The sequence below is a fragment of the Cyprinus carpio genome, unplaced genomic scaffold (genome assembly GCF_018340385.1).
Source record: "Cyprinus carpio isolate SPL01 unplaced genomic scaffold, ASM1834038v1 S000006744, whole genome shotgun sequence".
In the NCBI taxonomy this organism is placed as follows: Eukaryota; Metazoa; Chordata; class Actinopteri; order Cypriniformes; family Cyprinidae; genus Cyprinus; species Cyprinus carpio.
The window spans coordinates 674,180-696,422 of NW_024879343.1; the positions used below are offsets into that span (position 1 = coordinate 674,180).

The 22,243-nt window shown below is 42.8% G+C and overlaps 1 long non-coding RNA gene across 1 annotated transcript; it reads left to right on the forward strand.

Moving 5' to 3' along the window:
* Positions 1-12,096: 12,096 nt before the first annotated feature.
* LOC122144630 lies at positions 12,097-12,861 on the forward strand. The gene is made up of 3 exons (XR_006159784.1): positions 12,097-12,159; positions 12,393-12,454; positions 12,536-12,861. It is a non-coding gene; the product is annotated as an uncharacterized LOC122144630 (long non-coding RNA).
* The last annotated feature ends 9,382 nt before the right edge of the window (positions 12,862-22,243 follow it).

Genomic DNA, 22,243 nt, shown 5'->3' on the forward strand with positions numbered 1-22,243 from the left:
ATCTGTTTTTAAAATACATTATTAATATTGTTGTATTTGTGTTTTATAGGATGTAACAAATGCCTGAAAACATTTAAGAAGACTTCCTTTGGGGGTAAAACTGACTACTCTGGCTAGGGGTGCGCGATATATATCGGCCGATGATTAATGTGCATCTCGTCAGTAAAGCCGGTTCTCTAATCAGCGGTAAATTCCAACAGGTGTGCGATTTCACATAGAGCAGCGGTTACTACACAAAGCCGTTGATCACAGACAAGCTGCGCAAATCCCACGTTCATTATAAGCTAGAATTGGCGCAGCTTGTCTGTGATCAACGGCTCCGTGTAGTAACCGCTGCTCTATGTGCAATCGGGCACCTGTTGGAATTTACCGCTGATTAGAGAACGGGCTTTACTGGCGAGATGCGCATTAATCATCGGCCGATATATATCGTGCACCCCTAACTCTGGCTTTGACCGTTCATCTGGGTCCCACGCTCTTCAGAGGAACACAAGCGGTATGCAAAAATGACTGAGAAAGCAACAACAAGTGCAGCACAAAAAAGACTGGAAGGTCAATATGGTGCCTGGTGGTCTGAACTTTTTCACCTCAAGTATTATAATGCCATAAGATTTGTTGTCATTGACCCAATGCATAATCTACTTCTTGGGACAGCCAGGCACATATTCAGGTTATGGACTGAGCTTGGTGTTTTAAGCACCCAAAAGCTTGATGAAATACAAAAAAGAATAGACTCCTTAAAGGTGCCTCATGATGTGGGAAGGATTCCTCTGAAAATTGCCTCTGGGTTTAGTGGATTTACTGCTCAACAGTGGAAAAATTGGACTACTATCTATTCTCTTTTTTGCTTAAATGGATTGATTGATGACAAACATTATGAAATGTGGTCAGACTTTGTACAAGCATGCATTATCATATGCTCAAGAGTTATCTCCACAGATAGACTGGAAGTAGCAGACAAGTATCTGCAGACATTTCTATCTAAGTTTGTCAGTCTGTATGGGCCACTGAATTGCACACCTAACATGCATCTGCATTTATATTTGAAAGACTGCATTTTAGATTATGGACCTGTCTATTCATTCTGGTGCTTCTCTTTTGAAAGATTTAATGGATTGTTTAGGGCAATATCATAATAACAATAGAAACATTGAAGTTCAAATCATGACACATTTTCAACAGAACCAACAACTTTATATGCCATTGCCTTGTAAATATGGGACTGAATTCATCAACATCCTAGCAAGCAAAAATGTGATACTTTGTCTCTTTATGGAGCCACTGACACAATGGTTTTGAAACAAAATTCCAAGATCTCATCTACAATGCTTCTTTTAGAAGATGTAGACAGTATTGAGCCACTGCCTCAATTTCAGGATGTTGTGCTAGAAGAATCTGACAGAGAAAATCTGTTATTAATGTACAATAGACTGTATCCTTACAATGGTGTCTTACAGGTGGCTCGTTTGGCAAAGACTTGCTCTAAAGTTAAGAGTTTTGGATTAACTCTGTCAGTTAATAGTTGCAGAACTGAAAGGTCTGCTTGTGTTTTGGCTAAATGGTGTGCTGGTAATTCAAGTTTCGAGGAGCCAGTCCTCGATCCAAATGCTGATGTCCGCCCTGGGATTATTAAGAGGTTTCTGATTGTTACTTTAAAATCTAAAGCATGTACTTTTCAGCATATTGTTGCAAAGGTTACATGGTTGCACGCTCATCCAGACAGACATTTCTTTGGGAGTCCTGTTGAGGTATGGAGTTTGCAGGCCACACAGACTGATACTGCTGCAGCATTTATCCCTGTGGAGCGTATTGCAGGCAGATGTGTACTTAGTACATCAACCGTGCAGTTAAGTCACACTAAAGAGAAGGTCTCGGTTGTAATTCCACTATGCACTTGGTAGAGATTTAGAAATTTGTTTTGTCATTGTTAATGTCTATTTTCATTTTTGTCATTATCTGTAAATGTCAACCTTTACAATAAACCTTTTTCTTGATATACTAAAACAATGTTTGTTGTATTCCTCTTGACTAATGTAACCCATGAAGAGTCAGACATATAAAGTAATTTTTACACATTAAAAAGGTAATCATGTCTATTGACTTTGTTTATTTGAGAACATTTTTGCAACAGTCAAAATAACAAATTAAATTCTATTACTAACAAGCGTGTTTAGGGGATAAGGTGTGTTGCGGAAAGTCGCTTGGCTGTGTCACTTGATATGATATACCAAAAGTTATTTTGATATAGCAATTAAACTTACATAAAATTTATAATATGTGTCCCTGGACCACATAACCAGTCATACGGGGAATTGATTTACATTTAATTTTTTTGAGTTTTTACTTTATAAATATTTGGCAGAGATACAACAATAAAAAACCGCAAAAAAAATAATATTGAGAAAATCCCCAGTTGTCCAAATTAAGTCCTTAGCAACAAATATTAGGCTACTAATGATAAATATATTTTTGATAAATGTAGTGATCTTCACACAAACACCAATAAATATATTTACATTACTATTATTTTTATGGAACTTTTTTAATATCCTAATATTTTTTAACAACAGAAAAATCAATTATTTTGATCCATTTAATGTATTGTTGGCTATTGCTAATGCTACAAATATAACCTACATGTGCTACTTATGAGTTTACTTATGTTTATGGCCCAGGGTCAAATGTGACACGGATATATTATAAAAGACCAACTCTTGCCTGCGTGCCCTAGTTTCGGCACCTCTGGACTAGAAGTACAGTAGCTGACAGGTATCTGCAGTATTTTTTACCCGAGTTTGTCAGTCTGTATCACCCAACATGTTTTGCATTCACATGTGAAAGACTTTTAGATTATGGACCTGTCTATTGATTTTCTTTGTTTCTATTTTAAAAGATTTAATGAAATGTTAGGGTAGAATCATAATAACAATAGAAACAGTGAACTTCAAATCATGAGACATCAGCAAAAACAAGGAGCTTTAAATTTCACTGACTTATGAATATGGTACTGAATTATCAACATCCTAGCTAGCAAAATGTGTTACATGATGTTTTTGAAACAAAATGTCTCATTTTGAACTGCTTCTTTTATACAATGAATGCAGCATTGAGAGATACGTGCACAACATACATACTGACATAGGGCAGTTGGAGACATGTTTTCAAAGTGTTGGAAATATATATTCTGAAATAACATTTGTTGCATTCCTCTAGACTACATTAAACATGAAAAGTCAGAGACATAATTTTCACATATTAAAATGGTAATTGTGCCCATTGAATTTCAGTTAATTTGAATGATGCTAAGTTTCTTAAATAGACTAATTAAATTATATTAATAATAAACGTATTTAGCAAACACAGTTTTTATGTTCCACAATACTGTATGTATGCTATCTTTACGAGACATTGTTACCCCCCCCCCAGCTCTGAAAACAGAGAAGGCACCTCTACCTGGGGGTCATTTACATATAAAAAGCCCTTCACACCTCACACCCACCCCTCCTCACAACCAGCTGTAAGGATTCCTGGAAACTTCCACCAGTTCCTATATACATCCACATACGTAAGGGTTCTGGATGTTTCACGAGTTTACTTCTGTGTATTACCTTTCCAAGCACTCTACCTCACTTATCTGGCAAACCTACAGTTTAGCAGAGATTTCCCATCCCGTATTTGTCCGTATACAGCTCTTTTCATGCAGTGACCTGGCTGGAGATAAACATTCTCAAAGACCCCTAAAGGGGGGACACACAATTCTACAAAAGTTTTCAATCTTTCTTATAATACAAGTGACTACTGTGAAATTGAGACCATTTTACCAATTGCACAAAGACCTTTAAAATGACACCAATCATGAAAAGTTTACAATCATGAATCCTGAAGATATAGTAAATGTTTTATGTGAGCGTAACAACTTTTAGTTGCCTGGACCATGTGCCCAGGGGGAAAGGATGGGTGAAGGGATCAAAGAGTAAATGGTCTTTCTTCTAGATCTTCCTATCTGTTTGTTTGGCTCCACAAGGAGATCAAAGCCCATTGTCTTGTTGCATTTGCATTTGCATTGCGAGAGTTCCTGAATGTTTGTCTTCACAAAGAATTCATTTCATGAGGAAATAATTTCACTCTTTACAGTCCTTCCCTGGTCCCTTGGAGCAAACTCTGAGAGGTCTACAAGGGGACATAATTAAATGATTTCCTTTTTGTAGAGCAGGCAACATTAGTTGATGAGTAGAGTTGAGTAGAGTGGTCACCTGAAAGAACAACATAAAGACAGGTTGAGAAAAGCACTGCAGAAATCACATCAGTTACACGCTCAGTCCCTTGAGCGTAGGCGTCCTGTGTCGCTGCAGTGTTTTTGGTCAGGTGTGTTTCCACCTGTACTGGCTGTGGTGATACTCAGTCTGTAGGATTACTTGATGTATCAGGTCCGTTGAGTTGATTAAGCATGAGTTGAAAGTGTCCTTCTACTCTGGGGAAACATCTGTGTCCAGTGCTGTCCTCCCCAGGATGTTTTTCTGACCTGCTGAGAAACTTTCTGTCACCTTCAGGCAGAAGGTGGGATTGCAGGGTTTGTCAGATCTCCATAGGTGAAGAAATAATTTCACTGATGATGCTCCAATGTGTGCAAGACATTTAAACAACTTCTGAATGACCATGCAATAACTGTACACTGATGACTTTGGTGATGTTGTGGGATGAGAAAAGAGGTTATAAAATAAACAAAAATACGCAAAGGAATGATCATGTCAAAAGTGCAAATGGTAAATAAGGTCTCCATTTTTCAGAGTCAAATATTCAGTAAATAGCTCTAATTTGATAGTCAAATTGTTTACTACCACTAGGTATTTGGTCTGAATGAATAAAAGGGAAGTAGCAAAATCGTCATAACCGGTATATTTACCAGTGGTATTCATAATTAAACATGTCACATAATTAAACATAGAAATACACAATTTCATAATTACCATCATAAAATTCCCTATATTGATTGTTTTAATAGCAAAGCATTAATGCAGACCTAAAGTTTTATCTAGGTCAATCAGAGAATGAAATGAACAGAAAAGAGATTTAAAACCTGTAGTTAAACTATTTTCAATCATTCTCTGTGCTTTGATGTGCAGGCCAGTCACACTTGATAATACAGGTCTGATTAGAAATGATCAGATCCTATTTATTTAGATAAATTTGTGTGGTCATTAGACATTATGTTGTAAACTAGTGGGCCCCCTAGCTTGCAACAATGCTAATGATTGGACATGATAAATATTCTGTCCTAAGAGACCAACTGCGTTACCGAATAGGTCTCATTTTAGAATTTGTAAATAGAATTTGAAATAATTGATATGTGACTGTAGCCATGCAAGTCCTATGCACATTACAGTGTTTACATACAGTAAGTTCATAAGACCATAAAAATTGCACAAAATTGTAAAATTGCAAAAATGTTTGCCATAATTGAAATCAAATTATAAAAAAAATTATTTTGACCTATATGTATGAGGTGAATATTGTGTGATAAATTTGAATGATGTGAGTAATTTAGACCTGGATGTCCGTATTCTCAATACCAGGTAAGTGTATTGTGTAGTTGCAATAATGAAAGTGTGTTCTGTATGTTTGTGTGTATGTATGTGTATAGGAGATGGGGTGATGTCTAGTCTACCATAATTTGTGTTGCATAATTTAGTTCCAGTGCTACACTGGGAGGTCATGTAATTACTTGTATAGTGCTGAGCTGTGAATGACCACTTGTAGTATCTCCACACCCATCTCCTTGTTGTGTGTGCAAGTTGGTGTAGGTGGGACCAGATGTCCTTGTGGAATTTTTCCCTCAGAGATGGCAGCAGTAAACCTGAAAGGAAAACAGCTTAGTCTTGAGCTTTTTCACAAGTTGCTTGAAGACTGGTGGATCTTAATTTTCCTGTAATGGCCACAGCCAAACAGTTGTTTCAGATGGTTGTAATCCAAGATTGCATACCATCAGGACCAAATTTGTTTTAGTTTACCAAGATATATATCATTGTCATGGTAATGTTTTCGTAAACAAAACGCCAAAATGGTCAGATCTAGAAGCTAGTGTTTTAGCACGGTCTAAGCATGTTGCACTTTAATCTGCTGTAACAGCATAATTTACACAGCCTGCTGTGTTGGAGGCATTATGACACACAGATCTGCTGGGAAATTTAACTTTTAAATGATACTGTTTACACTAGTCAGATCTGTGCTTAGGGCATTAGTTTGCCAGTTTTGGTGCTGTACTGTTAGCTTAGCAATTAGCATTCTATTATCCTATGCTGCGTTTGACCATTTCCATCTCTGCAGTCTGTAAAGATTTGTAAATCTCTGCCGGATTTTAACATTACACACAACTTTAATCACATGTCCAGTAAAATTATCTTTCTGATTACATTCCATATGCGTTGTCCTTCCAAGAGAGGGATGGTTTCGTTTGCTAACACTTGAGCCACTGTGTCTGTGGTTTTGTTGCAAGGAAAAAGACAAAACTTAGACCTTCCCTTGTTACTGGGTTGCAGATTAATGAAATCAAATTTAAATCATCTTATGGCCTTGGATGGATTTGGTCCATTCAAGATATTGCAATCAGATTGTTTTAGTTGGTAAATTCTGGACATGTTAATTTTTCTCATCAAAGATTTTTTCACAAATAGAAGATAAATAAGTTCTTTTCTCATTAGTTTGATAATTCCTTTCATTTTCCTTTCCTAATAGTTTTTGCTTCTAATCACCTTCTGTTTTTTCTCTTTCCCCAGCACTAATATTGCTTCCAACTTCTTTCTACTTATGCATTCCCTCTTTCTACATTCTGATCATTCTACTTTTCTTCTACAACTTTCTTTCTTCTTCTAAATCAATGCTGAATCATCATGAGATTAAATGCCATTCCTGGCCATTGTAATATAATATATTATAAGGTTGTTATAATATAAATTATATTACATTAAAAATAGTATAAATTTAAATACTTTTATTACTGGTCTCTGGAGGGCCTCCTGAGCAACTTGTTCAGAATGAATGGTTATAATCTCACAGATCTTTCTGAAGATACACTGTTGATTTGGCCCTGTAACTACAGCAGTCCTGACATGTATTGTGTGCACAGCAGCAGGTCAAACTGGAAACCAGCTACAGGTTTTGCCGTTGTAAACATTCAATGTACTGAGAGCACATACTGTAAGCATGGGTCAGATCATTGCTCAATCAAAAGATTTTTGTGACTACAACGTGGAATTTGAAACAATTTTCTTTGCTTCTGAGCTGAGATGTCGCTAGTTGCATTCTTTTGAGAATCTATTTGAGTGTGAGAAAGTTTGGGCAAACCCAGAGCAAATGCAAAGTACACATGTTGTTTTAGATTTATGGTCTCTTCATGTTTGTCTTTTTAAAGACAAAGACTGAGAATCATACAAGTGTGTAGAAAGTTGCCGATATTATAGTAATGGACAAAGTGTGTGAGTGGCAACAATTTTTATTTGCTTTGTTGAAAAGCGTAGCGGTTACATATAAAAAACTGGGTTATCCCTCACCACGGATCGTTTGAAAACACGAAATCTCCCCCTGGCCCACCGTCTATAAGACTACCACTATATATAATTGTCTTTCCCTTTGATGTTTTTGTAGTGCTGTCATGCAAGATATGTCTACAAATGTTTTAACCAAACTTTAGCACTTCAGTATTTTGCATGCTGTGTCGTATTTTCTAATGTTAAGATTACAAACCTGTCTTTATATTTTTTCATAAGTGTTTCCATTTTCTCTTGTTTTTAGTATTATTCTGGAGAAAATTAGCCTGCCGGGGAAAGACTTAAAAAATAAGTTAGCAAGTTAATAGATTTTTGCTGAAATTCATTGTGCTGTTTTTGTTAATGTAGAAGATTTTCAGTGATCTTAATTCAATATAATACATATAATTATGCCTACAGATAAGAAGACATTTTTCTACTCTTATTTTAAAAACCTGTGTGTAGTAATTGTGTGTTAAAGGTTGCAGTGAAAGAACAGAGCGAACTATTTTAAAGCTTGAAGACCCTGCATATATGGAAAGAATCTTTTTAGGACCTAGAATACATGACAGCTATTGATCATTCTACATATGGTAAAAAGCACCCGTTTAAAAATACAACAATGCATATATGGAATTTTGTAAACAGCTCCATGCGCATATATATATATATATATATATATATATATATATATATATATATATATATATATATATATGTGTGTGTGTGTGTGTGTGTGTGTGTGTGTGTATGTGTATATATACAGTGCCCTACATAAGTATTGGAACAGTAAAGACAAAATTGCTTTCTCTGCTGTGGAGTCAAGACATTTGCAAATATGATTAAAAGATGAATATGCGACAAAACTACAGAATGTCACATTTTATTATTAGGTCTTTCGACACATATATGTTTTACAAAATAAAAAGCACTTTTAGAATTCATCCCACTATTTGATGTGAGCATAAGTATTGGAACAGTTGAATTTAAAGCAGGTGTAAAAAATTAAAAGCTAATATTTAGTTGCAGATCCCTTGCATGTAATCAGAGCAGTGAGTCTGCAACCCATAGACATCACCAGACACTTGGTCTTATGCTTTTCCCCTGCCTTTGCAACTGTTGCCTGTTTTGGGGAGTTTCTGTCTTTAGTCTCCACTTTAGCTGGTGAAATTCATGTTCAATCGGATTTAAATCTGGACATTAATTTGGGCAATCTAAGACTTTACATTTCTTTGCCCTGATAAAGTCCTTGACTGAACTGGCAGGGTGTTTTGGGTCATTGCCCTGATCCAATATGAAGTCCTTTCTAATGAATTTGGTGGCATTTTCTTGAATATTGGTAGCCAAGATGATTTTGTACCCTTCCAAATTCATTCTGCTACTGCCATCATACATTAAGTCATCATTAAAATTAAGAGGTGCTGTTCCAGAGACTTGTATGTTTAGGATCATTTGCAGTTCCCTTTTTTCTCCACACTTTTGCTTTCCAGTAACTTAGATAAAGGTTAATCTTTGTCTCATTGGTCCATCAACTCAATTCCAAAACTCTACTGGCTCACATTTGTGAAGAATCTTGCCTTTCTATTTTTGGTGTTGATCAGAGGTTTGCATCTTGCTGTGTAGCTTCTGTAATTTTGTGTCAAATTCTCCTGCGGACTGTAGATTGTCAGAGCATCAACCCAGCTTTCTGGAGGTTGTTGGTGATTTTACAGACATGTATTTTAGGGTTCATTTTCACAGCTTTTATGATTTGTCTGTCATCAACTACTGTTGTTTTTCTCAGCCGATCAGGTTGTCGTTGGTTGCTGATGTCGCCGGTAGTTTCCAAACTCTTGATTTCTCCGTGCCCTTTGTTTTTCCTATAGTTCTAATTGACTTCCTATTTTCTTTTAGCATCCAAATTGCTTGCTTTTCTTTCAGAGTCGGCTTCCTTGTCTTCATCCTGGTTTGTGTGTGTCATCATTGAGTGCAAGACTTAGAATGCAGAAGCAATGGATATAACTGATAAGACACATTCCCTGATTTTAATATCTGAAGAATTAATGCAACAGGACACAGCTGAACATTTAGAAAGACCTGTGAGGCAACTGTTCCAATACTTATGCTCACATCAGATAGGGACATGAAACTCTAAAAGTGTTGATCTTCTTAGCTGGTAAAACATCTTTATGTTGAATCACCCAATAAAATAAAATGTGACATTCTGTAGTTTTGTCTCATATTCATCTTTTATTCATATTTACAGATTTCTTGACTCCACAGCAAACAGAACAATTTTGTCTTTACTGTTCCAATACTTATGGAGGCCACTGTATGTATATGTGTGTGTGTGTGTGTGTGTGTGTGTAGAAAAGACATTTGGGAGTTACCTCTGGCAAACCATAACTCGACTTTGTTGTGTGATCAGTAAAGTCTACTGGCTTCAAAACCTCTCTAGCAATTTATTTTGAACAAGGAAAATTCTACAACATTAACAGGCGTGGTTTATTTGCTCTGCCTTGTTGCAAGTGTCCTGGGACAGGTGAGGGAGTGAGTGGAGGCTGGTGGTGCTACTCAGAGAGGACATCAAACTCCAGAGAGAGACAGAGGAGAGAAGAGCACAGGAGAGAATGGATAGACTGTTTTCTGTTCTTGAGAGAATGCTTAACAAATACATTATTTAATAGCCATACTCTATTAGGCAAGAGAAAGCAGTGGAAAAATGGGTACATTACAGTTTTTCAATATCTTTGTTTAAATGTCACATTGTCAGTGAAACAACCTAATTTCTGTAGTTTATTTTTGTAATGTAAGTTAAAAATGAAATGAATAAGTTGTATACAGTATTCACTTTTGTAGTGTAATTTATTTGTAAATGAGCCTGAGTACTTTCTGTACATTTTGTATTTTTGTTTTGCATGTTCACGTGTAAATAAAAGAGAAGTAATGATGCACATCAATTTTTTAATGCAGCTTATAATTTTTCACAAAACATTCTTCTATATTATTTTTTTTAACAACTATTTACAACATAGCTTAGGATTAATATCAGAAAAACAACACCAGTTTTGAGCCCAGCCCTGTCTCTATGTGTTCTGGGGTCTTCAGGAGGTGAATCTCTTGGTGAATGGCCAGAACCTCCTCAGCGACTTGGAGGATAATGCGGTGGACAGTGGAACGAGGCACATGTCAAACACTCTGTATGATGTACCACTGGCAGACAGAAGAGGAACACCAGTGTCTGGATTGTGGCACTTCTCAGAAGATCCAGCAGCACTGTCAGGGCCTCGCTACTCAGCCCAAAACCATTAAAAACCTGTCCAGCACTGCCACATTCAGCTTTATCCTGCAGTACAGGGGTCTAGTCTGATTTAGAGAAAGAAGGAAAAGAGAAATTGTTTAGAGCTATGACAACGTAATTAGTAGAAAAAATATTGAGATACTTTAGTAAACTACTTTTAGTAACTAATAATACCATATTGGGGAAAACCTCCTAGTCATATTTAAAACCTTAGCTAAAGAGATAGTTCACCCAAAATTGAAAATTCCAAACCTGGAGCAACTTGAGGGTGAGTAAATGATTACAGAATTACATTTTTTGACTGAACTATCCTTTAAGTACAAGTGTTATATTGCATACTCTAATATACTTATAAAATATACTTTGAAATGACGCTAAAAGTAGCGAGGATATATAATTTCACTTGATTCAACTCCTACGTCCTTGCATCTTTTCCTTGTGTCCTTGCCTTGCATCCTGAAGGGGTGGAGCTAAGACATGAGGAAAGGAAGCGAGGAAAGGAAACGAGGATGCACAAATAAGAATTGAGAAGCACCACCGGGGCCCGTTCTTCGTACGTCGCTTATTACATCCGAGATCAAATGACACATCCAAGATGATATCATCGTGCTAATCATGATCCGGCTAATTGGGTTCTTCGAACACACCTGTTGTGTATGATTAGTATCGCTGGATTGAGTTATCTGAGATAATTGCACGTTCATGTGTTGGTTTAAAAGGGGATATGTATCGATAGTAGAAACATTGATCAGCAACGCTGCTATTGGCTGTTCAGCATGGCCAAAGAACGTGCCCAATTTTTCTCCCAAGCAGAACAAGAGCTTTTAATGGAAGGTTATGCCGAATTTGAGTCGTTAATTAAAATGACAGGGAACACCTCAAAGTCTGCAAAAGCCAGGAGAGTGGGCTGGCAAAAAGTAGCAGACAAATTAAATGCGTAAGTGCTGTCCATAGTAGATGTTTCTATCATTTTCTACAGTATGTGTTTTTGCATTTTAATAATTTAATATTTACTTTCTTTAATGTCAGAGCCACCACTGGACCCACTAGAACATGGGAACAAGTAAAAGTGAAATACAAGAATATTCTACAAAATGGTAGCCTTTAATTCATACTGTCTTTATTTTAAAAAGCCACTTTTTTTTCCTTCTTTTTAAAAGCCACTGTTAAATGATGTGTTTGTCTATTTATAAAAAAAAAAACAGGTGGTGGTCCTGCACCACCACAATATACCCCAGCAGAGGAGCTGGCCATTGGATTGAATGAATCTCAGTTATCTAGTTATCTGAATTCCTGGGGGCAGCTCTTCCTCAGACCCAAAGACAGGGACCAGTAGCAGCAACACCTTCATTACTGGTAGGCTAAATGAGCTTTCAATTCTCTTAGTACACTGTAAAAATTATTTGTTGCTGCATTAAATGAAGTATAATCCAAATGGCTGGTACAGTCATTTCAACTCTTTGTGAAAGTGAAAACTTCTAAACTTTTAGTTAATACAAAATATGTTGCCATGAGTTATTGATCACATTATATTTTTTACAGTGTAGTTAATTGTAATGACAACCCCCCCACCCCCCTCTTTTTTGCAGTTTTACATAATACACCAACACTTTTACCTGTTCCCATGCAAGTGGTGGCTGAAGCATATGCAGTAAGTTGTTTTCTTTTTCTAACTTGCATATAGGGAAGAAAGTGCAACACTCTGTAATACCCATTTATTTCCATTGCACAGGACAGTGAAGAAACCCTCTCAGAAGACTGTCCTTTGGAGGAAGAACATGTAAGTGCATAAATACCTTTACACTAATTTGTATATAGCCTACTTGTGTACTGTGACGCGTGTCCCGAGCTCTCATCAGCGTCGCCCTGGAAACAGAGCAGGCACACCTGCACCTGCTCATTATGGGCTGAGCGGTCACACCTGCAGCCCGTTGCAGACGGGCTTTATAAGCGGCACCGACGAACACAGAGGCGTGAGATGTCTCCAAAGGACTCAGCTAACAATTCTCTGTGTTTCTCCTCCAGACAGCAGCGTGTGACCGCCAGCCCGCTAAAGACACGGACCCTCACGGACCCACACAGCACTGCGCACCGAGGGAGGAAGAGAAGGCTGAGCACTGAGCACCGGAACCCCTCACGTTGGCTATTTTTCCCTGCACCACCCCAATAAAATCCACCCTTTGGGGAACTCAACTTGATCCTCGTGTCGTGTGCTTCTTCACCCCGCCACACTGGTGGAGAATGCGGGCATAACAGTGAAGAAGTTACCGACCAGGATCCCACCACATTCACTCTCACCGGATTAGTTTTCTCACGCCCCCTTCCTGTTTCCCCAGGTGGCGCTCCTCCCCAACGATGGAAGATCTGCTGAAGCACCTCACCGAGGTGAGCATCCGCCAGCAACAGATCATGGAGCACATGGCCTCCCGACAAGGGGAAACGGAACGAGAGCTCGCCGCCATCCGCATGGCCGCCGCCCCGCGAACTCTGCTACCTGACCCCCGAGCCCAGGCTACCCAGCTCATCCCGAAGATGACGGGGCATGATGACGTCGAGACCTTCCTTCAGATGTTCGAGGCGATCGCTGCCCGGGAGGCGTGGCCCAGGGACGACGAGTGGGCGCGGATCGTGGCGCCGTTGCTGACGGGAGAGGCGCAACGGGCATACTTTATGCTTGGCCCCGAGCGGAGTAGCTCTTATGAAGATTTGAAAAAGGAGATCTTGGGGCGGGTTGGACTGTCGCCCATTAGCGCCGCCCAACTGTTCCAGGACTGGTCCTACAATCCACGGCGGCCCGCCCGTGCGCAAGTGACTGACCTCTCACGCCTTGCCCAACATTGGCTACTGGCCGGGGGTCCCACCGCACACCAGGTAGCGGAACGCGTAGTAGTGGACCGCCTCCTACGGGCCCTTCCCCGCCCTCTCCGGCAGGCGGCTGGTATGCGGAACCCCTCCAATGTCGACGAGCTGGTGGAGGCCATCGAGCTGGCGGAGGCCACCCAACACTGGGAGGCTGGGGAGCGAGCGCCACCCTTTCCTCGAAGGGTGGTCCAGGAGCGGCGCGCGCCGGAGGGCACCCAGCGACCAGTCGGCAGGCCGGCGGTTCCCGGGCCACCGGATGAGCCCATGCCTACCGAAGCTACCCATTCCCCTGGACGCGCTTGGCTGGCAGGCTGTGCCGTACACGCGGAACCTCCAAAGCAGGCCCCACGAGCGGAAGTGAAGATAAATGGCCGACCGGTTCTCGCCCTCCTCTATTCCAGCAGCGGGGTCACCCTTATCCGGCCGACGGTCCTTCCTCCACGGCCGGAACCCAAAGCCAGACTGTCCATCACCTGTGTCCACGGCGATACCAGGGAAGTACCGGCGCGGCGCATCACTATCACGGCTCCCCCGGGTGCCTGGCCAGTGGAAGTTGGGATCGTCAGGGAGCTGCCTGTACCGGTCCTCCTCGGCAGGGATTGGCCGGGGTTCGACCGCCTCTTCGCCTCCGCTAGCCAGCCTGTCAGCCTGTCACCCTGGGAACCGCCCCCAGCGCCGGACGTCCATGAAGCCCCGACGGCGCCCCGTGCTGCTAGCCTCGGACAGCCCCAGGGAGGGTGAGTCTTCCCGTCATAACCCTAACCTCTTCTATGACCTCTTTCCAGCAGGTGGCTGGGGCTGGGGCCTTTGCCCGGGAGCAGCACGAGGATGACCGCCTCAAACACTGCTGGGCCCAAGTGAGGGTCGCCGAAGGGAAGGATCTCCAACCGGCACCCCACCCAACACCTCATTTCGTGGTCAAAAACGGCCTGCTGTACTGTGTCGCACAGCGAAGGGGGGAGGAAAAAACCTTGCTGGTGGTCCCAAGGACCAAGACAGGAGCGGTGATGGAGATGGCGCATGCCCATCCCATGGCCGGCCACCTGGGGCCCAAAACACCATCCGACGCATCCGCGACCGGTTCCACTGGCCAGGCCTGGAGGCCGAGGTGAAGCGCTTCTGTATGGCCTGTCCTACCTGTCAACGGACGTCTCCACGCACCCCTCCCCCCAGCCCGCTGATTCCGCTGCCCATCATTGAGGTGCCCTTCGAGCGGATCGGAATGGACCTAGTAGGGCCGCTGCCGAAGTCCGCCCGGGGACATGAACACATTCTGGTCATCCTGGACTATGCCACCCGCTACCCCGAGGCCATCCCCCCTTCGCAAAGCCACCGCGAAAGCCATTGCGCAGGAGCTCTTCCTGCTGAGTAGTCGGGTCGGCTTACCATCCCAGATACTGACTGACCAGGGCACCCCCCTTCATGTCCCGGGTGATGGCTGACCTCTGCAAGCTCCTCAAGATTAAACAGCTCCGCACCACTGTATACCACCCACAAACGGACGGCCTGGTTGAACGATTCAATCAAACATTGAAGCAGATGCTGCGGCGAGTGGCTGCAGAAGACAGGCGCGACTGGGACAAGATGCTGCCCTACGTGTTGTTCGGCATCCGGGAGGTGCCCCAGGCTTCCACTGGATTTACCCCCTTCGAGCTCCTCTTCGGCCGGCAGCCCCGCTGCCTGCTAGATGTCGCCCGAGAAGCCTGGGAACAGCAGCCGGCCGTCCCTACACCGTCACGGAAAGGATCGGCCCTGTCACCTACCGAGTCCGGCAGCCCGGAAGATGCAGAGAGGACCAACTGTACCACATAAACCTTCTGAAGCGCTGGGTCGGGTCCGGGCCCCAGCTGGCAGCCCTCGCTCATCAACCTCCCGTGGCTGTGGACATGGACCCCCATCTCTCGGCCCGCCCAAAAGTCGGAGCTGCAACACCTGGTCAGTCAGTTCACCCGATGTGTTCTCTCCCCAGCCAGGGCGGACCCACGTACTCAAGCACGATATCCGCACAGCACCCGGAATGATCATCCGGCAGCGGCCCTATCGTGTTCCGGAGGCTCGGCGACACGCCATTGAGGAGGAGGTACAGGAGATGTTGAGGTTAGGGACCATCGAACCATCACGCAGCCCCTGGTCCAGCCCCATCGTCATGGTTCCAAAGCCCGATGGCACCTTCCGCTTTTGCAATGACTTCTTCCGCCGCCTAAACGAAGTCTCGGAGTTTGATGGCTACCCCATGCCGTGGGTCGATGACTCTCTTGGACCCGCCTGGGAAGGGGCCCGGTACATTTCAACCCTCGACCTCACCAAGGGCTACTGGCAGGTCCCCCTAACCGAACAGGCCAAGCCGAAGACTGCGTTCTCGACCCCCAGTGGCCACTGGCAGTACCGTGTCCTACCCTTCGGCCTGCATGGGGCTCCCCCGCCACCTTCCAGCGGCTCATGGACATCCTCCTGCGGCCCCACCAGACCAACGCGGCCGCCTACCTGGACGATGTAGTCATACATTCCGAGAATTGGGAGGAGCACCTGGAGCGGCTGCAGAAGGTGCTATCGGAACTCCGCAGGGCTGGACTGACCGCCAACCCCCGTAAGTGTCACCTGGCCCTCACCGAAGCCAAGTACCTCGGCTACCTAGTGGGCCGCGTGGTTATAGTACTCGGAGAGAAGAAAGTGGCGGCGATCCTCTCCGCGCCGCGGCCCACCACCAAAACGCAGGTACGGGCCTTTTTGGGGTTGGCGGGATATTACCGATGTTTTATCCCTAACTTCTCCTCCTTAGCCTCTCCCCTGACAGACCTGACCAGGAAGGGGCAACCAGAGAAGGTCCCGTGGAACCCCGAGACGGAGAGCGCGTTCCAACGGGTGAAGGCCGCCCTCACCTCCGAGCCCGTGCTCAGGGCCCCCGACTTCAATCGCCCCTTCCTGGTGCAAATGGATGCATCCGATACCGGGTTGGGAGCCGTCCTCTCCCAGGTCATCGACGGCGAGGAACACCTGGTGATCTATATCAGCCGGAAGCTGACCTCAGCGGAACGACGGTATGGCGGCCGTCGAGAAGGAGGCACTGGCCGTCAAGTGGGCAGTCCTGGAGCTCCGCTACTACCTTCTCGGCCGCCAGTTCACCCTGATCACGGACCCACGCACCCCTACAGTGGATGGCCCGGGCGAAGGACACCAACGCCAGGGGTGACTCGGTGGTTCCTCGCGCTCCAGGACTTCCACTTCACTGTACAACACCGGGCGGGGACGGCCAATGCGAACGCCGATGGACTCTCGAGGATATGGTCAGCTTTCGCAGGTCTGTCAGGCTCCACTCCCCGCCCTCCCCCAATCTCCCCACTTCTCCACAGGGACAGGACGACGCTTAGGGGGGGGAGAGTGTGACGCGTTGTCCCGAGCTCTCATCAGCGTCGCCCTGGAAACAGAGCAGGCACACCTGCACCTGCTCATTATGGGCTGAGCGGTCACACCTGCAGCCCATTGCAGACGGGCTTTATAAGCGGCACCGACGAACACAGAGGGCGTGAGATGGTCTCCAAAGGACTCAGCTAACAATTCTCTGTGTTTCTCCTCCAGACAGCAGTGTGTGACCGCCAGCCCGCTAAAGACACGGACCTCACGGACCCACACAGCACTGCGCACCGAGGGAGGAAGAGAAGGCTGAGCACTGAGCACCGGAACCCCTCACGTTGGCTATTTTTCCCTGCACCACCCCAATAAAATCCACCCTTCGGGGAACTCAACTTGATCCTCGTGTCGTGTGCTTCTTCACCCCGTCACAGTACCTATTCTTTCTGTCTGCAATTTGAGTTGCAGGAGTCCACACCTAGAGAAAGGCTTGCAGAAGAGTCTGCACAAAGAACTAATACAGAGGTGGACAGTGTTGTACTTTTACTTTTTACTTTTGTTGCATGAGGCATGTTTTGACTTTTTTTTCTTTTTTTTTTCTTTTCTTTAACAAAAGTGTAAAGGTGACATCCGTTCCCTCTATAAACGGCATCTTCAACAAAAAATTGAGTTTTTTGAGCTGAAAAAACGCAAATTAAGAGGAGAAATTGAACTTGACAACTTAAAAAAAGAGAAAAATTGCTCTAGAGATAGAGTTGCTTCAAAAGGACCTTCAGAGTAAGTGCTAATACACCATTTGACACATAGTTATGTAAAGTCACCAATACTACTATCTCTAATTGCAGGCAAAAGATGACTTGCTGGCTTTTCTTTATAAAGAATTGTTTAAATAAAACTCTGGGAACTAAGCATATTTGTCGTCTTTTATTACACATTCAAAAATGGTGTTCCACAATTCTGTCCTGTGCAGCTCTGCCCATTAGGTTGGTCCAAGTGCACTGGCTGGAGGTCATCATCACGCTGCACCCCCACCACAGGGATCCTCTCCTTTCTGATAGTGGCGATGTTATGCACTATGGCACGTGCAACAATTGTCACAGGCCCTGTCAGGTGCAACCCTCAGACTTTTCAGACACTGAAATCTTTCCTTTAGTTGCCCAAAGGTCATTTCAATGCGTGCCCTTGTCCTGGCTAGAGCTGCATTGTAACGGGTTTGTGGTCCAGGGTTTGGGTCAGGGAAGGGCGTCATAAAATACTGCCTGCAGGCATAGCCTCTGTCTCCAAGCAGGATCCCATCAAAGTCCCCTGTATAATGGAAAAATGCAGTTTTGTTAGGCTCAGCATAAGTGTGTGTGTAATACTGTGAGCTTGACATTTATGTTCCCTTACCACGTTCAAATAATGTGCATAAATGTGACTCTCTGAAAATTCTTGAGTCATGCACTGATCCTGGCCATTTTGCTTCCACATTTGTGATATGGAACATAGAGTCACACACCATCTGTGAGATTTTAGTCAGTCAACTGCATACTTTTTGATTTCATTCCTTTTTTTTAATGTAATAAATTACTAAATATGGAATATTATAAATTGTAATAGTAACTTAGCTGCACATTTACACTGTGAACCCCCTTTCGGTTCACAAAATCTCCTTCATTTGGGCCAGGTGGGGCCTTGATGGGGATGTGTGTGCAGTCTATGGCACCAATCACGTTAGGGAAGCTTGAATGACACATACTGTTAGTCATACTTTTTGGCATGGTCATGATTGCATGTCATTAACAATTATAAATGTACCTGCAATAGCAAAAAAATTCTGCTTTACAACCTGGGGTCTTAAGTGGCTTGGGAATACCACAAAAACCCCTAAAAACTGCTTGAGTGCCAGGTAAACTTTGCGAATGGCATGACAGACAGCACTTTTCACTAAGTTCTCTGCGTCTCCAATAGTATAAAGGAAAGTGCCACTCGCAAAGAATCTCAGGGCAATGCACACAGTCTGTGCAGTTGTCAAAGCCCGACTCCTCCGTGTTGAACACTTAATGTGTGGTTCCAACAAATTAATGATGTAAATGACACCCTCACGAGAAAAACGGTATCTCTCAACAATTACACTAATTTGAAAAGCTCTGCGAATTATTCTTGCACCTTCCGCAACAGGTTGCTCGCGTAAAAACGAACAAGACATGGCTGCGACAGACTTCCCTATCTCCTCCGCTTATAAAGCCTCAATCTAAGCCTGTTTACATGAAATAAGCCTGCTCCCGAACAGGTTTGAGTTTACGGACCTGTTGCTATGACAGCAAGTCTAGGATGAGCTTCGAAGAACCAAACGATCCAAGATCATGCCAAGTCGTCAACAATCAAATCCAGCTAACTGAGTAAGCGACGTACGAAGAACGGTCCCCTGGTCTTCGAAGTCCGTGGCCTTCGAAGTGTGTACACTCAACTTTGGGACACAGCTGAGGTCTCGGAGTCTTCACTAATGAGCTGATGAGTTGAATCAGGTGTGTTTGAATAGGTAGACATCTAAAATAATCAGTGTTGGGGGTTCTCCAGGACCAGGATTGGGAACCACTGAACTAATGTATCTGTGTCTGTTCACTGAGGTCATACAGGTGGATAACACACAATGTATTGTAGAAACGTTGTCTCTGGTCATCTGGTGTGTGTATATGCATTTAGAGGGTGTCTCTTTGGATGGCAATTTGCAGGGATGGGGTGGGACGTTTGCTTTCAGTGCTATTAGGCTAAAGCTAGCATTTTCCAAGATCTCCTACTGCTACATTTAAGTATCGATGAGACTGAACAAAGGATGAGGGAAAACAGAGGGCTCTATATACAAAGGGTAATCAACTCAAGGTCAAAACAGGTGTGCAAATTAACTAATTATGGACAGGAACACAAGGAAAACTGGGTCACAAGACAAAAACAAGACTAAAACAGAACTAAACTGTGACATTTAGATTGTATCTATCTATTTCAGTTTTCGTATTGGGTCTTACCAAGTTTCATTTTTTTTTTTTTTTTTTTTTTTGAGGTTGATATTAAGTTACTTTCTGTTACCTTTATTATCCTAGTGTAATGTTCATCAGGATTTGGTGACATTCCAACCGTAAAAGAAAAGATATAATTTCACCCTGGTTACACTAGACTATAATGATTATGAAAATTCCTATTGCAGTAGGTACATGTTGCTCAAAAATCCAGCAAACAACAGTGATTGAAACAATTGGAAACATTTTTAAAAAACTTTAGCATTTGTTCTGCACACTTACTTGAACACTCTGTGGGGCTGCCGTAGTAACTGGGGTCCTATTTCAGCTGCAGCATGAAGCCACTGAGTTCCTCAGCTGTAAAATGAAAGCAGTGAAGCACAGTGAGAAAATGTATTAGCCTCGCTGTGATAAGGAGAGCCCTTGGTGAGCGATGCACGCCTTCAGTGAGTAAAATAACCTCTGGACAAATTGTTTTTGCTACATTAAGTACCTGTTACTTTATTTCACAGATGGAAAAAACAATAATGCAGGCTCTTGGGTTTGGAACCAGCATAGCATAGATGATTGCATGACCATAGATTTCTATAAATATCCATTAAGTCTTTATATGGAAAGTGATTTTCTTAAGAACTTTTGAGCTCAAAGAAAGTCAGGCAATTGACTAATACAATATACAATGATAGATGACAGGCAGTCTATAGGCTACTGAGGGAAATCACGCTGAATATCTGTTTAAAAAAATAAAAAAAGGAGGGAATATTTTCACTCAGCAGGTGGAGCTGGGATTTTTCAATTAATGACTGTACCACCACAATAGAGCTGCACAAATTAAATGAGTGTGTCAGATCTGCAGTGATTTATACATTTGGACTGATCTAACAGGCTGGCGGAGCAGCTATGACACCATGACAAGCTAACAATAGATATGAAAAATGAGCTAATACCACAGTGCTAAATCAGAGATTTTCAAAGGCCAACACAGCATAGCTTAGAAAAATCCACAAGAATTTAAAAGTATAAGAAGACAACTCAATATAAAATCTCGCAATATTTGACTGATCACAGGGGACATATAGTTGAGAGGCTGCAGTGAACAATGTAGTACTCTCCATCTAAACCAGACCTCTGAAAGATCTCTTTGGATGACCACAGGGGCGTCGGACTGTGGGTAAAACCAGTACTGATTACCAGGGCCCCAAAGGAAGAAAAGGCCCTTGAAAAGTCTGGAATGTATTTTATTTTACCTGGATATTATCGGGGGGGGGGGTACATGGGGGCCCATCAGGACTGCCTATGAATAGGGCCCGGGATCTTGTGCAACGCCCCTGGATGACCATGAGGGTTTTTATGTAATAATGGACACAAGCTTGTATTTGTATGTATTTACTTTACACAGAACTTCTCTTAGGCTCTGAAAAAAAAATAAATAAATAAAAAAATAAATGTTTTCTTTTTTGCACTCAGCAGATTTAGAGGAACCAATTACTGCTCTGCTGATGTAAGTACAGTCCTCAGGTCCCACCAACAAATGATAAAGTGCATTAAAGCAGTTTTTATGTATTAGAGGGGTTTCAATTTGAGTTTTTCAACAAATCCCATCTTTCATTTAGCCTGTGGTTTCAAATCTACTGATTTGTTGAAAAGAGACCAACATTACAAAATATGAAAGGCCCATCTTCACAAAACATTAGCTCATGATTGCATCTATCTGCAGTGGAGGGTTAAAGTTGATTGTTGTTGTTAATTGAGTTGTATTTTACCCAGACACATCTTTTCTCAGTCCTCCTGTAAAGCCACAGAACACAGAGGATGTAGAAACCAGACACACTTATTCAATGCATCAGGGAAACTTTGAAAAACGTGAACACACATTTCTGTGTGCCATTTCTGACATTTCTGGGAGGTGGGAGACAGGCAGACAGGGAAAGGTACACAAGACCAAACCTGACAGCGAGCTATAAGCACTTGAGCCACAGAGAGATGCAGTCAGGCATTCAGGCAGCCAGTGGCCGCTGATTGAATGATCCCATTTATGGGCTTTATGTTAGACAACCGGCAGCAGTGTATGAAGATTGATACAGAAGTGCTTGACTCGCTTTGCTGGATCATCAAATGGATTGATATTACTTTCCCTCTCTAGATGAAGACAAAGTAACTGTTATGATACTCAATACAAGAGCTTGTTAGAAGTGGAAAAATCATCTGGTGTCACTGGTTATGGGATAATTTCA